At 44.4% G+C, this 13,867-nt stretch overlaps 1 protein-coding gene across 5 annotated transcripts in view; it reads right to left on the bottom strand.

Moving 5' to 3' along the window:
* ITPRID1 (ITPR interacting domain containing 1) overlaps positions 1-13,867 on the bottom strand; it is a 520,073-nt gene that overhangs the window by 390,289 nt on the left and 115,917 nt on the right. The window contains exon 1 of one of the 5 annotated variants that reach the window (XM_086964784.1): positions 8,893-8,938. The exons of the other annotated variants lie outside the window; for them this stretch is intronic. The gene's annotated coding sequence lies outside the window, so the exon portion shown is untranslated. Of the gene's footprint in view, positions 1-8,892; positions 8,939-13,867 lie in introns of those variants that run through there. 5 annotated transcript variants of the gene reach the window in all.

The raw sequence follows: 13,867 nt of genomic DNA, 5'->3' as shown, positions 1-13,867 counted from the left end.
ACAGGGCACTTTTTCCTTTCTGTATGTACAATGCTTACAAAGAGAGCTCCTTGGAAGATGGCCTTAGTGTTATGTAAGTTCTTCAGTACAGAGAAAGGTAAATAGTGAACCACTGCAAATAAACCGTGTTTACCAAGGGTAAAAGCCACATTACACAGATGTTGCTATGAGGAATACAACACCTTTTATTCTGTTTATCACTGGATCAGGTATCGTTTATCTGAAGCCATAAAAGCCCGTAGATGGTGTAAACATCACTGGTTGCTCAGGCTAAATCAATAGTTCTGCTGAAATAGGTGACGCAGGAAGCATATGTATCTCAGGGTGAGGGGAGGGTTTGCTACAGCGCTGTAAAATGCCATACCCAATGAAGTCATTCACATTTCGAGTTATCTGTGTAAAATACTTTTGCACTTCTGCAGAACCTCAGCCACTTTGGGGCTGCAGCTCTCGTCAATGACTTACTTCAGTCGGGCATAGTCCCCCAGCAATGGAAGCATGCCAAACTCTTTCCTCTCTTCAAAAAGCCATCTGCTGATCCTTCCATCCTCTCAAATTATCGTCCCATCTCCCTTTTACCAGCCTTGGCCAAGGTCTGTGAAAAGTTGGGTTTTAGGCAACTGAAGGAGTTCGTCAAGTCTTCAGGTGCTCTTCACCCGGCTCAATCAGAGTTTAGGGCATCTTATAGCACTGAGACAGCGCTGGATGCCATAACTGAGGCTATTAGGGAATGCCTGGACATGGGCAGCAGGGCGGCTCTGATTTTTTTGGACCTCTCTGCCGCCTTCGACACGGTACCCCACCAACAACTCCTTGCCCGATTGTCTGACATTGACATTACGGGCCTGGCCTGGGACTGGGTCAAATCCTTTCTAGATAACCGCACCCAACAGGTGTGGATGCCGCCTTTTTCATCATCAGTTAGTAAACTGTCCAAGGGGGTCCCTCAGGGGTCTACACTTAGCTCTTTACTGTTTAATATTTATCTGACACCCCTGATCTTCCTGGCAGAGGAGCTGGGTGCCAAAATAATGGCTTATGCCAATGACACTCAGCTCCTATTTACCTGGAAGGGTTCTGATTTTCAAATGCCCACTGCCCATAAGTGCCTTTCATGGGTACTCGCCTGGCTGGCTCAGGCCAGTCTCAAATGTAATGAAGACAAGTCTAAGGTGCTCCTTTAAGGCCAGTTTCCCCCCACCTTCAGAAAGTCTCTTTGGCCACCTGATTTTCCATGACCTAAGTCTGAGGGTGGCCCTGCCAAGAACCTAGGAATATGGTTTGGGGAAGATCTGTGTTTCCACAACCAAATCAAAAAACTCACAGGAGTCTGCTTTGGCTCTCTTAAAGCCCTGAGGAGATTCTTTCCTCTGCTGCCTCGCACTGCTAGGGAAACGGTTGCCTGGGCACTCATTCTTTCCCGCCTAGATTATGTTAATGCTCTCAACATTGGTATACCGGGTTACCTCCTAGAAAAACTTCAGGTTATACAAAATGCAACAGCAAGACTTCTGTTTAATATTCCGAGGAGTTCCAGTGTCCGGAAACAGCTCAGGGACCTTCATTGGCTTCTCGTGGCCCAGCGAGTACGTTTCAAAGCACTGACCATGATTCATAAGGCACTCCACGGTTCCGGCCCTGTCTACATCAGAACGCGGTTCGTGTTCTATTTACCCAGGCGACGTTTGCGTTCCTCTCTCCAACATCATCTGGTGGTCCCCAGGTTCCATGGGTCGCCGATTGGGGGTCAGTCTTTAGCGGTTAAAGCAGCTATGCTGTGGAATGCTCTTCCAACTGACCTTCAGCATACCCAGGAGTTTCCTATCTTTATAAAACTTCTCAAAACATTCCTGTTTAAACAGCTGATTTAATATTTCTGTACACGCATGCAACTTTTCACCTACATGCCAGGACACTCCAGAGAATTATTGCGGGGTATAAATCTTTCTATAACATAACATTACATAACATAACAGCTGGTCACACTACATTTACACAAGTGCGATATGGCCTCACCAGCAGTAAAGGGGTCACCACAAGTTAAAGGTGGGTAATTCGATGTTCTAAAACTGGATCTGTCATAGACCGTGCTGACAGTAACAAGTTGAACCATAATGTCCATTAACTGATCTATATACAAGACATACTACAACACATTTCAGTTCAAAGGACACACCAATTCTTGCTCGAAAAACGTACTGGTAATCTTTATTGTTTAGTTCTACTCGTCCTAGTCACAATCATTAATCCTGAAGTGGAAACAGGACAAACACTCAGCAGCATACTGTGAATGCAAGTTCTGCATACCCAGCATTCCTCCTGACCTATCCAAGCCAGCTGTAGGCCAGAAAGAAACAGGGAGTGCTGGGCCATAAAGGACTGAAATGTTTCTAACAGGCTGATGGGCTTTCTATGGTTAGAATGAATGAAGGCTTTTATTATTCAAAAGATGATTGACCCTACTTGGTGTCCTAGTGTCTTTTGCCACAAAGGGAAGGGAGACCTAGAACACCTTCTGCTCAGCTGCCCTGAGGTTAGGGGATTCTGGAACAGAATTAGAACATTCATCAATGAGATCACAGGAATAGACATACACATAGACTTCCCAAACCTGGTCCTAGGCTTTACGTCTCCGTCAATCACAACGACAGAAGATCGCGACCTCATTGACCTATTGCTAACGGCGGCAGTCAAAATGGTCCTAAGTAATTGGAAGGACACCTCAAAAGCCGCGCCCCAAGCATGGCTCAACTGGGTCACGTTCTTAAGGGGGGCAGATAACATCACAGCGAAACACTCACCGAAAACCCATAGGTAGGCGAACATGTGGGGACCCCTAGACCATTACCTAACATCACATAAACCCCCGTAGGCGCAGAATCCAGACAACAATAGAAGGGACACACTTTCCTGCGTACCGAGCACTCTCTCTCGACCTCGACCTCTATCCTCCCCCTTCCTCACTATTGCCCGGGGCTGGGGAAAGAAATACCAACGAACAACGAAGCGTCGCAAAGTAGGAGGCATAAGACAACGACCAGCAGAACATGGACAATCAAACTATTTCCCCCCCCCCCCCCGGCGCCCCTTTCTTTCCTTTTTCTCCTTCTTTCTTCTTTCTCTGATCTTCCACTCATGTACATCCCATGCTTCATATAAATATATATATTTTTTTTACTCAATAAAAAATTACAGAAAAAAAAAAAAAAGATCATTGACCCTAAGGTATGAGGAGGTTTTTATTTAAATGCAGACATTCACATTTTTTCTAAAAATTAGTTTTCGAGCGCCTGGAAAATTGCAACATATCTGTAGCGGCATAACCCGGATATTGAAAATTTCAAATTGATTCCAAATTTGTATGTCCTTACAGCGCTTTGGACAAATCAAAAGCGAAAGCTACTCTGCTTGGCTTGTCACCCAATCACAAATCTTGTTGGTCTAGATCTGATCCTGTTACTTAGGCAAACATGTGAACATCAAGGGAAGGAAAGTGAAACCTTCCCATATTTCATTGAGTGGCACCATGAAGAGAACAAGGAAGCAAAGTTCAAAATGTGTTATTATCAAAGAATGGGAGTGTCAGAAAATGTCGAAAAAAGTTAGTGGATGACTACTGGTGACTGTTGAAGATCCTTTCTACTGATTTCTTATCAGTGCCCAGGTATCTGGAGGGACATTCTGAAAGCGTATTCCATTTAGCAGTCAAATCAGCTACAATTTTCCTGCACTATTTAATGGACTGGAAGTACGTTGGATAATTATGATTTTCTATTAGTAGTTTTACCTATTTCATGTAATGTTTAACTAACTGACAAAACAGGTATGGGCTATTTACTGCTTTATCTTGAGTTATTATTAGGTGGGGACCAAATTACAAACTCCCACCAAACCAATGATTCAGAGCCTTGTAAAGAAAAGCATGCTTCAGTGAGAATTCCTGCGCTTCCTTCTTGTAGTTTTGTCACAAAGCGCGCCTTCCGCATTAGAAGTGACTATCCCACCTGATACTACCCTCCCCGAAGCCTCACCATTGGAAGACAGGTTATTGACAAAGCACATGGACAAAAAAGCTACATCCCTAAAATACTGCAAAATTATTAACAACCAACCTGACCCTACGCAGCTTCTCTGAGACAAATGGCAGAAAGATGTGGGAGACTTAGACAATACAGATTGGTTGGAAGCGTTGGCATCCCCGAGGGAGGTGACGATATCATCCAGGTTCGACCTCGTACAACTTAAGATACTCCACAAGATCTACTACACTAGGATCACGTTATGCAAGATAGGTAATACCAACTTTGCAGGCGGCAATGTGGAGCACTGGGTACGTTTTTTCACACACTATGGGAATGTCCAGAAATAGTGACCTACTGGGAGGCAATTATGTCCACTATAACGAGAGTAAGTGGGGCTCTGGTACCACCAGAACCCAAAGGCTGTCTATTAACTATATGGGATGCAACAGACCTTAACACCACGGTGCAAACCTGGGCTACACTGGGAATAATAATAACTAAGAGATATATTGCCAAACTCGGGGGAGCGCGTAACACTCCCACTATAACGGAATGGTGTAATGATATGGATACAGCTATGGTGGCAGAAAAAATGGTATATATGCACAGAGGATGTCCTAACAAATGGGCACCATTATGGGGAAAATGGAACACTTTCATGGGTGGTATATGCACGATACCCACAGTGGACCTCTCAGTGGAAGACATTTAACGAGTTAGAGGTGGCAAATAACGATATTAATAACTACGCACATGTAATGGATATGTACAATTATTGTTGTAATGGCGTAGTATACGACAATATATAAGGTGTACGATGTTATTGATTGATATGGATACAGTTCTGAGTCAAGTACCAAATAATAATAGTAAAAGGGTTTTAAAAAATAAAAATAAACAAAGGACGCCTTCTCATACGTGTTAAGCATTTACAGTATTTCCCAATTTAATGTAGCACCGAACAATATTAAAGTCAAGAAATCAAATAATAAAATTAGCAAATCAATTTAGGAAAAATGAGAAACATTATTATTTAAAACAATGCCAAAACAAATCTAAAATGCCACAAAAATGGAAAGAAGCAGCAGCTCATTAGTGATAGTCCCTGTCTGCAGATGGTCCCTTTTTCAGGCCGACCCTAGAGGGGATGTAGGTCAGGTAAACTTAGCCTTGGTAACTTAAGCTTGCTCTGGTAAACAGCTTTACTTCTCAATATCCCAACATTATCAGCACACAGGTAATCATCCATTCACCTCCACACCACAGAGTTACCAATGTTGGGATTACCGGCACCTCCTGGAGATGGAGGCACTATGAGACTCAAGTTACACATTTGACATCCTTTATGCGACTGAAGAATTTTCTGGGTACTCTGGCCAGTGATTGGGTCCCTCGGGCAAAGCTTCAGCACTTAACTGCAGCAGCATAAGGAGGCCCAGACCTTCTCAAAGCATATCCCTTGGTGTCAACCCCTAAAGTACCTACTCCTGGCATGCTGTACTGCCTCTTCTCTCAGAGACTAGGGCCTAGTACACCCATCACTGAGCTAGCTAGCCCTTTCAAGTCTTCAGAACTACCTTAGGGACATTCAACTTCCCCCAAATCTGTTAAAAATTAAGAATATTTTTAGGCGTCTCATGCCTAGTAGTGCTCTGAGGGTGGACAACACAAGCCTCAGCCTGCAGCACACATATTCCTTTAGCATCTGAGTGGCACACTCTGTCAGTGCCATGCAAGGATCTGTCTGGTTAAGGTCTTTGATTGTCTGTCTCTGAGACACAGGAGGCATCACCTGAAGGTCACAAGTGGTCCATCCTATGTATATCTTAATGTCCTAACCTCTCAGAGTAGTTAATTCCAGGCCCACTATTTTCACCATATTAGGCCACACTTGCCTCCGAACCAATACTCTCCTAACTTCTGGTTCCGCATCTTTAGAGACCTTCTGAAGGGCCACCTTGGTGCTCATACTCTTAGGTTTCCCTACTACCTGTGTTAGACCAGTTCTCAGGAAACAATCTGCCAGTAGACATGTTCAAAGAAATGCCTTTTTACGGGCTATTACTACCTCCAGTTTTGGATGGCCATCAACATAAGGCAGTTCTCTCCATGCCAAGGGAATTTCTAATCCTAAAGACCTGAGGGTTGAGGGGCACTTTTGGAGACACCAAGTGTTTCTACCACTAGAAGCTGGCTGGCATAGGTATCCTGCAGGGCAGCAACAGGTCCTTCCATTCACTAAAGTTCCCTGTAATTCAGCATTCTTAGGGACCATAAGTTAACCATTAGAGTTTATTTCCAAATCAACGGAGTCCAGAGCATGCACTTCCCCTCCATCTAGGCAACTCCCTCCCCCAAGCATGACACTGTTGATCCCTGAACACCGTCCACCAGTGGGGCCTTTTTTTTTTTAAACAGATTTTATTGGGTTTTTAGATGCATGTAATACATTCAGCAGTGTTACACATCTGAGTACAGCATGTGAGACCTCAATGTAGTACGCGGCCCAATCTGTTTCAGTTATGTTATGTTATGTTAAATTGTTTTTGTAAGGCACACAGCTACCCAACAAGTGTTTCCCGGCGCCAGCCAGGCAGGAAGAACACGTTGAAATTATTGGTTGAAAAGCCACGTTTTTAAGTTCTTGCGAAAGCTAGCGAAATTTGTTTCAAGCCGGAGAGATGCAGGCAGAGTATTCCACACAGTAGGACCGAGAAAGGAAAAAGAACGACCTCCCATCCATGAGAGTCTAATCTTGGGTACCACAAATTTTCCCTGAGTTGTTGACCGCAGTTGACGTGAAGGATAATAAGGTTGGGCCAGGGACTGCAGATACTGGGGGGCAGTGCCAGATTTGATCTTAAATAAATAACTTAGTGCTTTGAACTTAATAAATACGATTTTCCACCTTCAGTCAGTGGAGATCGCGTAAGTAGCCAGTGATGGAGGTGAATTTGGGAATTCGGCATAATAATCTAGCTGCTGCGTTTTGCACTACCTGTAGCTTCCGCACTATATCTTTACTTGCCCCAAGATAGAGGACGTTGCTGTAGTCCATTCTTGAGGTCACAAGTGCTTGGACCACTGTTTTCTGGGTAGAGCAAGAAAGCATCTAAACCACTTTTTTAACCATTTTATTGTAGTGAGACAGGTGGCTGCCACTTTTACAGCTTGCTGTCTCATGGACAGCTGATCGTCAACAATAAAGCCCAGGTTATGGGCTTGTTGAGTGGGCTGGGGTGAATTGCCTAATTCAGTGGGCCAATGACGGGGACCCCAAAGTTTAACAAGTTCAGTGAATCAAAAACAACAGTCAATTGAACCAGTGGGGCTTCTTGCATACTAGTGATGGAAATAGTACCCCCACTTGGGCTCTAGCTACAACCAGGAAAAGAACCAGCCCTTTTCCCATTATTAAAGTGCCACTCCCCACTTGGTACCCTTTGTCCAAAACTCACCGGGTCAGGAGGCTCAGAGAACTCTAGATGCTAGCAACTTTAGACATGATGTTTGCTTTATATTTAAAAAGAAATATAAATTAAAATATATTATACATTCCAGGTTTTCACGTTCATGCAGTTTACTGACCTCTACCGGAACTTTAATGAGGAATCCCCCAAATCATCCAAAAACTGATTTGACTCTTTTGTACTTCCCCAAATGAACAAAATGTTCACCATGGACATGTCCTGTGTACGAAATTTGGTTCTAATTGTGAAGATGGCACCCATCCTCCCCTGAGCATAAACCTCTCAAATTATTGCCCCTTCATCCAGTGCTCCTCCTCTCCCTGGAGCAGAGAACACTCTAAATGCAACAGAAAAGTACATTTTTCTTCATCATCACCAGTCACATAGTCTCTTTAGGTAAATGGGATCCAAACTTCACACCATCAGTGTTTCATTTGCCACACTGTCAGTTCCGCCATGAGCACCGAATGATGGATTCCAACTGGAATCCACTCCACGTACCTCAGCTAAATGACACAAGCGAGACAGAAATGTAAGTCTATAAAAACTTTTTCACTTTCATACTGATAATCTTTGTTTACTAAAAATGTTCCCATTCCTTAAACAACACACTGCTGCAAGACTGGCACCAAAAGACACATTAGGAGTGATAGAGGCTTTTAACAAAAATCCATGAATAAATAAATGAAAATGTGCTTGCATGTTCGATCTATTATCTGTACTATCATAATATTATGAGTGCTCCTGCTGTCTTGTGATATAATATTGTTAAAATGAAGCTCCCAATGAAATCCTTGGTCCAGATAAAGCAGACGGAGCTGAATGTCCAAGCTGAGCAGAGCGATAAACCAAGCTCCCATCAGCACACAGCTCTCCCCCCACCTGGCCCAACCAGGAGCATGTCACGGGGGAAGACGTCATAGTGAGTGACATCACTTCCGAGCTATATACTAAGAATACAAATCATACCCCACGTGGATCTATCTAACACACTTTGAAGCTCTTAAGCCTTTTACATTTTATACTAAATAAACACTTAAACAAAGGAATAAATATTTGATGTGTGCTGTGAACAGAACAGGCACTAGTAAAACTATTGCAGAGACAAAAACAACAGTTTTTTTCGTCAACGAAACAAAGGCAGAAATCACGAAACCTGTGTGTCTCTACTCCATTCATAGTCCGCACGCCACAGCCTCGGCACTTTGATGTGTTGTGATCGAACACGATGAAATAAAATGTTGCACAGGAAATATGCAACATTCCCTCGAGGTTTCAAACTCGTACAAGACAACTATCAAACGCACATGCTGGTATGTAAATATAATGGTATAATAAATCATCTCACGGCATGAACATCAATCGATGAAAGTGACCCAGATCTTGGGGATATAACGCACATTTTCCAGTCCTTACTCGAGTTCTTGCTTCGAACGTGTCAACTGCGCTCAGCGCGCGCCGGTTGCACTGCCTCGTGGTGAGACAGCAGTCTGGTCTGCAGTTGCAGATATGCACGCTTCTTGCTTGCCTGCCAAGCAGGTATTTCCAGGTAAATACAGTTAATGGAAAATACTATTAATAGAAAGGGTTGTATATTTTTCAAGATTAAGAGAAAAAAATAACTGCAACAGGAATTCACTACAGGGACCCTGACATCAGATCTTTCTTCTGACATGGCCTGTATTTAATAAAGATCCCACGTCTATATCAGCCTTCAGTGTAGCTGACCTAAGCGTCTGGAGTATAGATTTTATGTACTGCTAGTGTTAAACACAATCATATAGGGTCTTCATGAAGTAAATATAAAAACAATTACACTTACGAAGAACGTGGGCCCTCTTTATGTGTGTTGGATTTGGGTGTGTTGATTGGAAGGAGGGGGGACTAGAATCTAAGATTCCAGCTGGTGACTATACATCATAATCTGGTAATTACCAATTTTCTCCACAAAATGGGAAAGAACCTGCTTGTTTCCCCCCCTAATTCTGGGAACAAATTCACTGTATATAAAATACTGTTCTCAGGAGGTGGATGATGTCAGCAGAAGGAACAGTGGGATTTAGGGTGTGGACCAAGAGTGGTTGCTGGACATGGCTCTCTCTGTAGGGTCAAACCCAAACATTTAGCCTTCACCCTTCTTATTTTAGGTGAATTTGTTTTCACCGGCTCTAGGACTTTGCTAACCAATACTAAAGTGTTTGTTCTGTCTCCTTCAATAATGGTAAAATTGGCTTTCACCCGATTGGCATACTTAATTTACTTATGAGTCCCTTGTAGAGGAGAATACCATATAACCAGGGCCTGTAATTTAAATGCTACTAGTGGACCTGAAGCACCTATTGGGCCACCCACTTAAGCAGCCTCTTAATCCCTTTGATGCTCATGACGATCTCAGCTCGTCATGAGGCACGGTTGAGCTGTGCTGATGACGAGCTGAGCTCGTCATGAACAACTGGCATCAAGGATCTGCAGCACAGGAGGGGAATTGCTGCAGCAGCGATGGTGTTAAAACATGTCTCAGGTCTGCCATTGCAGTCTGAATGCAGTTTTAAACTGCCATTTTGACTTGCCAATATAACCCCTTTACCAAGTCTTAAACTTCCCTTTTATTACATATACGTCACCCCAAAACAGTCCCTAGGTAGTCCCTAGAGCAGGGAGCATTGTAATTAAAAAGGTTCTGGACATTTATTTTTGAGTTTTACATGTTCTAGTAGTGAAACACTCTTGAATGTATTTTTCACTACTGTGAGGCCTACCTCACCAATAGGATAACATTGGGTTGCCTTATTACATTTAATAAGGTCCATTCTTTGATTGGGAATGGGTAAGTATTTAAAATTTGGAATCTTAGAAAATGTAATTAAAATACTCTTCAATGTAAAGGCAGATTTTAAGCTACAATTTTGAAAATGGTACTTTGAGAAAGTTTGCATTTTCCAGACCTAAACTATATGCTGTCTGCAGCATATCGTGAGCCACATGACGGTGTAGTTAGCAGTTGGACTTTGTTTATTCCTCCCGGACAACCACACAATCGAGGGATTAGGTGTGTCTGGGTGGGCCATCAACTGGTAGGATTGTGGAGCGGAGCTGGACACAGCCCGACTTGCAACTGAATAGACTGTGCTCTACCTTCACACAAAGGATTTATCACCTCTGCATTGCTCAATCCAGCCAGCTTGGAGCCAGGGCAGGGGAGGCAGCAAACTTCAAGGACTTCAAAGAGAATTCTCTAGAAACTTCTCTTACTTCAATATGGGCACCAGATATAAAAAGTGGACCCTCAGACCCAACTCTTCAGTACACGCCTAGACCTGTGGATACTGCAGAAGGAGGACTGCCGAGCTGCTTTGCTGCCAGATGGACTTCCACTCTGCTGCCCTGCTACTTTGCTGCTCTGTGGTTTGCTGCCCTGTTTGCTGAGAAGGAAGGCTGACCTGCACCCTTCATCCCAGGCTGAAGTGACTCCAAATGTCAGCAGACTTACCTTCTGTTTGAAGCTGCAGGGACAAGCTCAAGAGGCTCCCAGGAACTACCCATATGACTCACTGCCTGGACCTGCAACTGGACCTACTTGAGTCCTACCAGCCTCTGCTGGAGTGAGCTCCTGACCCCTAAGAGGTTGCCCTCAGGTCCTGTACCCTTGGTATGGCCTCAGTTGAGCTCATCTGCCAAAGAAAAGGAGAAATCCTGAAGTTTTGGGCTCTTCATGAATGTGCGTGGGCTCGTATGAAACAAGATCTTGCTGCCCGCCAACGTGAAGATCCAGCAGACATGACTGTCTGCACCACAGCTTGCGTTGACCACCAACATGAAGCTCCAGCAATGACCATCTGAGACACCCAACCGGATATTTGCGCTGCAGCGGTGACTGTCCGCGAAGACCAGCCTACTCTTTGTGCTACGACGACCACCCGCAAAGCTCTCCCTGCTCTTCGCAGCCCCTTCCACCAAAAACCTAACTCATCAAGCTGGAAATTGAAGGTAACTCTTTAAGCTAGTCTAACCTGGTCTCTGTATCCAGCCAGTGCTCCTTCATGGTTGGCATGAACTTGTGATTTTCACCCAGTCTCACATGACTAGATAAATGTGAGTGGCGCGTTGTGCTTTTAGGTGCTTTACTTAGCTGAAATCTTTAAAATTGCATAACTCAGGTTTTACTGATTGTTTTTTTGTCATTTTGGTGTCAAATAATTTATTACATTTACATCTCATATTCTTTTCCCTAGGTTTTCTAAGTGTGGGGTACCATTTTAAGGTACATAGACGACACCAGCTAAGTCAAGATATCCGGCTACATAATGGCTTCATCAAACCCGGTCATGTTTGGTATCAAACATGTTGGAATTATACAACTACGCTGATTTAAGTGTTAGTTGCAAGATGCCATGTACTGAGGGCTCCTTAGAGGACCCCCCATGTCTACCTGTGTAGTCTTGCAGGGTATGTATGCAAGCCAGTGCTGCTGCCAACCCCAGACTTTGATCTGACCTCCTGCTGGTGAATTTAACTCAGGCAGGGGAAGCAGAAACTCGATTTCTTGTAGAGGAGCAGTGTAGCCCCCTTCCTTTTAGAAATAGGTGTCCCGGGCTAGGGTGGGGGTGACCAGAGCTCAGATTCTTCTGCAAGACTCGTCTTCAGGATCCCCTATAAGACTTTTTTGCTCCTGGACACTGGACTCTGCTATTGAGCTGTGCAGTACCCAAGACAAGACTGCACCAGGTAGGAAGCCCCCTACTGCAACTTTGTTTCTGTGCTTTGCAACCATCCGGCAACATCCCTGGCTGTGCATCCTCCTGAGTCACAAGTACTCCAAGTGCATCATGCAAGGAATCTCCCTTGGAGTGAAGGAGTCACTCCCCTGCAACCACAGGCACCTCATATACGACCGACATGTGGATCCTGCTGTCCCACGGACACTTCCAAACCCTGTAACAGAGGTGGTGGTTTAGTGGTTCTCAAGAGGCCTGACCAGTCTTTCCTGCAAAACCTAAAAGGCTGTAATCCCTCATGAAGCTGCCTGAACTGCGTCCCTGAGCACCGCACCTGTCTGCCGTTGCCAAGGCTTGTTGACTCTCCAATCCAAAGATCTTTGAGGTCCATGAAGCCCCAGCCTCGAGCATCACAAAGCTGCAGAAATGACATTCTTACTGCATCTCCTGTGATGTGGGACTACATCTTCTGTGTGCTGCTGAGGTCTTCTTGCCACCCCACTGTGCCTGCTGCCAGAGGGTACCTGTGTGGTCTACATCAATTATTGCTGACTATCCTGCTTGGTGAGGGCTGGCTCTGACTTACCTGTCGTAGGTGAGTCCCTCAGACCTTGCTCGTCTGCAATATTGCAATATCCACTGCAACATGTCTATTGTGTTTGCTAAAGCTTGATGGTGGTCCTACCAACCACTGACCCTCCTGCAATTCATCTACCTGCGTCATAAAGCTTGTTGATGGCTCCTGTGCTCCAACAGCTTCACCTGGACTCCACAGATTTATCTTCAGGCCCCGTCCTAGGGTGAATTACCTCTCCTCCACCTCCAGGGAAACTCTGGGTTGCTTGGACTCTATCTTCTCTCTCCACAGGTACATGTCATCTGGAATCCATGCCTGGTTCCCCCCAACCTGGTCCATGGGGCATTGTAGCAGCTGGACATCTGAGGTTCCACATTGATTTCAATGGGTGGTTCCAACACCCTTTGTCACCTATGAACCCTGGCTCCCTGGTGTAAGTATCCAGCTCCTCTGGGTATCCACAAGTAGGGGTGCTCTCCAAATTCCCTGGTTCCAAAGAGTTTCATCTGGGTCTCGTGGGAATGGTAAAGAATTTGTAAAACTCCAACTGTGACTTCCCCATGTTCTTCTATGGACACCGATCCGGGGTATCACTTCTGCTTACGGGTGCCTAGGGTCTCCTAGTCACTTACCTGTGGTGGTTCCGTGCTTTTAAAGATCCTTGGGTGGTAGTCTTAATTTGGTACTCATGTTGCATTCCATTTCTTAGTATATGGTTTGTTCCTCTAAGGGCCCATGTGTTTTTACATGTGTTTAAGCTATGTTTAGTGTGTATTGATATCTCCAAGTAAGAGATATACCAAAGTAGTTTTAGTGTTGGTGTGTAATAAATACTACAGTATTTTGCTAACACTGGTGAGGTCTTACTCTTTTCTTGTGTTGACATCCCTGACTGACTTGTGAGGTAAATTAACCCACTTTAAACCCTCCTGAATAAGCCTTAGCTGCTCTCCACAGCTACCCCTTGAGAGCTTTGGCTATCAAGGACCGCTTTTACTATCACTGAAGGTTGCCTGGACTCAGTGCAGGCTGTATCACCAATAACTGTACACCATATACCATACCAGCCTCCCACAACGTGCA

The sequence above is a fragment of the Lissotriton vulgaris genome, chromosome 4_1 (assembly GCF_964263255.1).
Source record: "Lissotriton vulgaris chromosome 4_1, aLisVul1.2, whole genome shotgun sequence".
NCBI lineage: Eukaryota > Metazoa > Chordata > Amphibia > Caudata > Salamandridae > Lissotriton > Lissotriton vulgaris.
The sequence above is the reverse complement of the archived record's forward strand: the minus strand, read 5'-3'. Positions and strand labels throughout refer to the sequence as shown.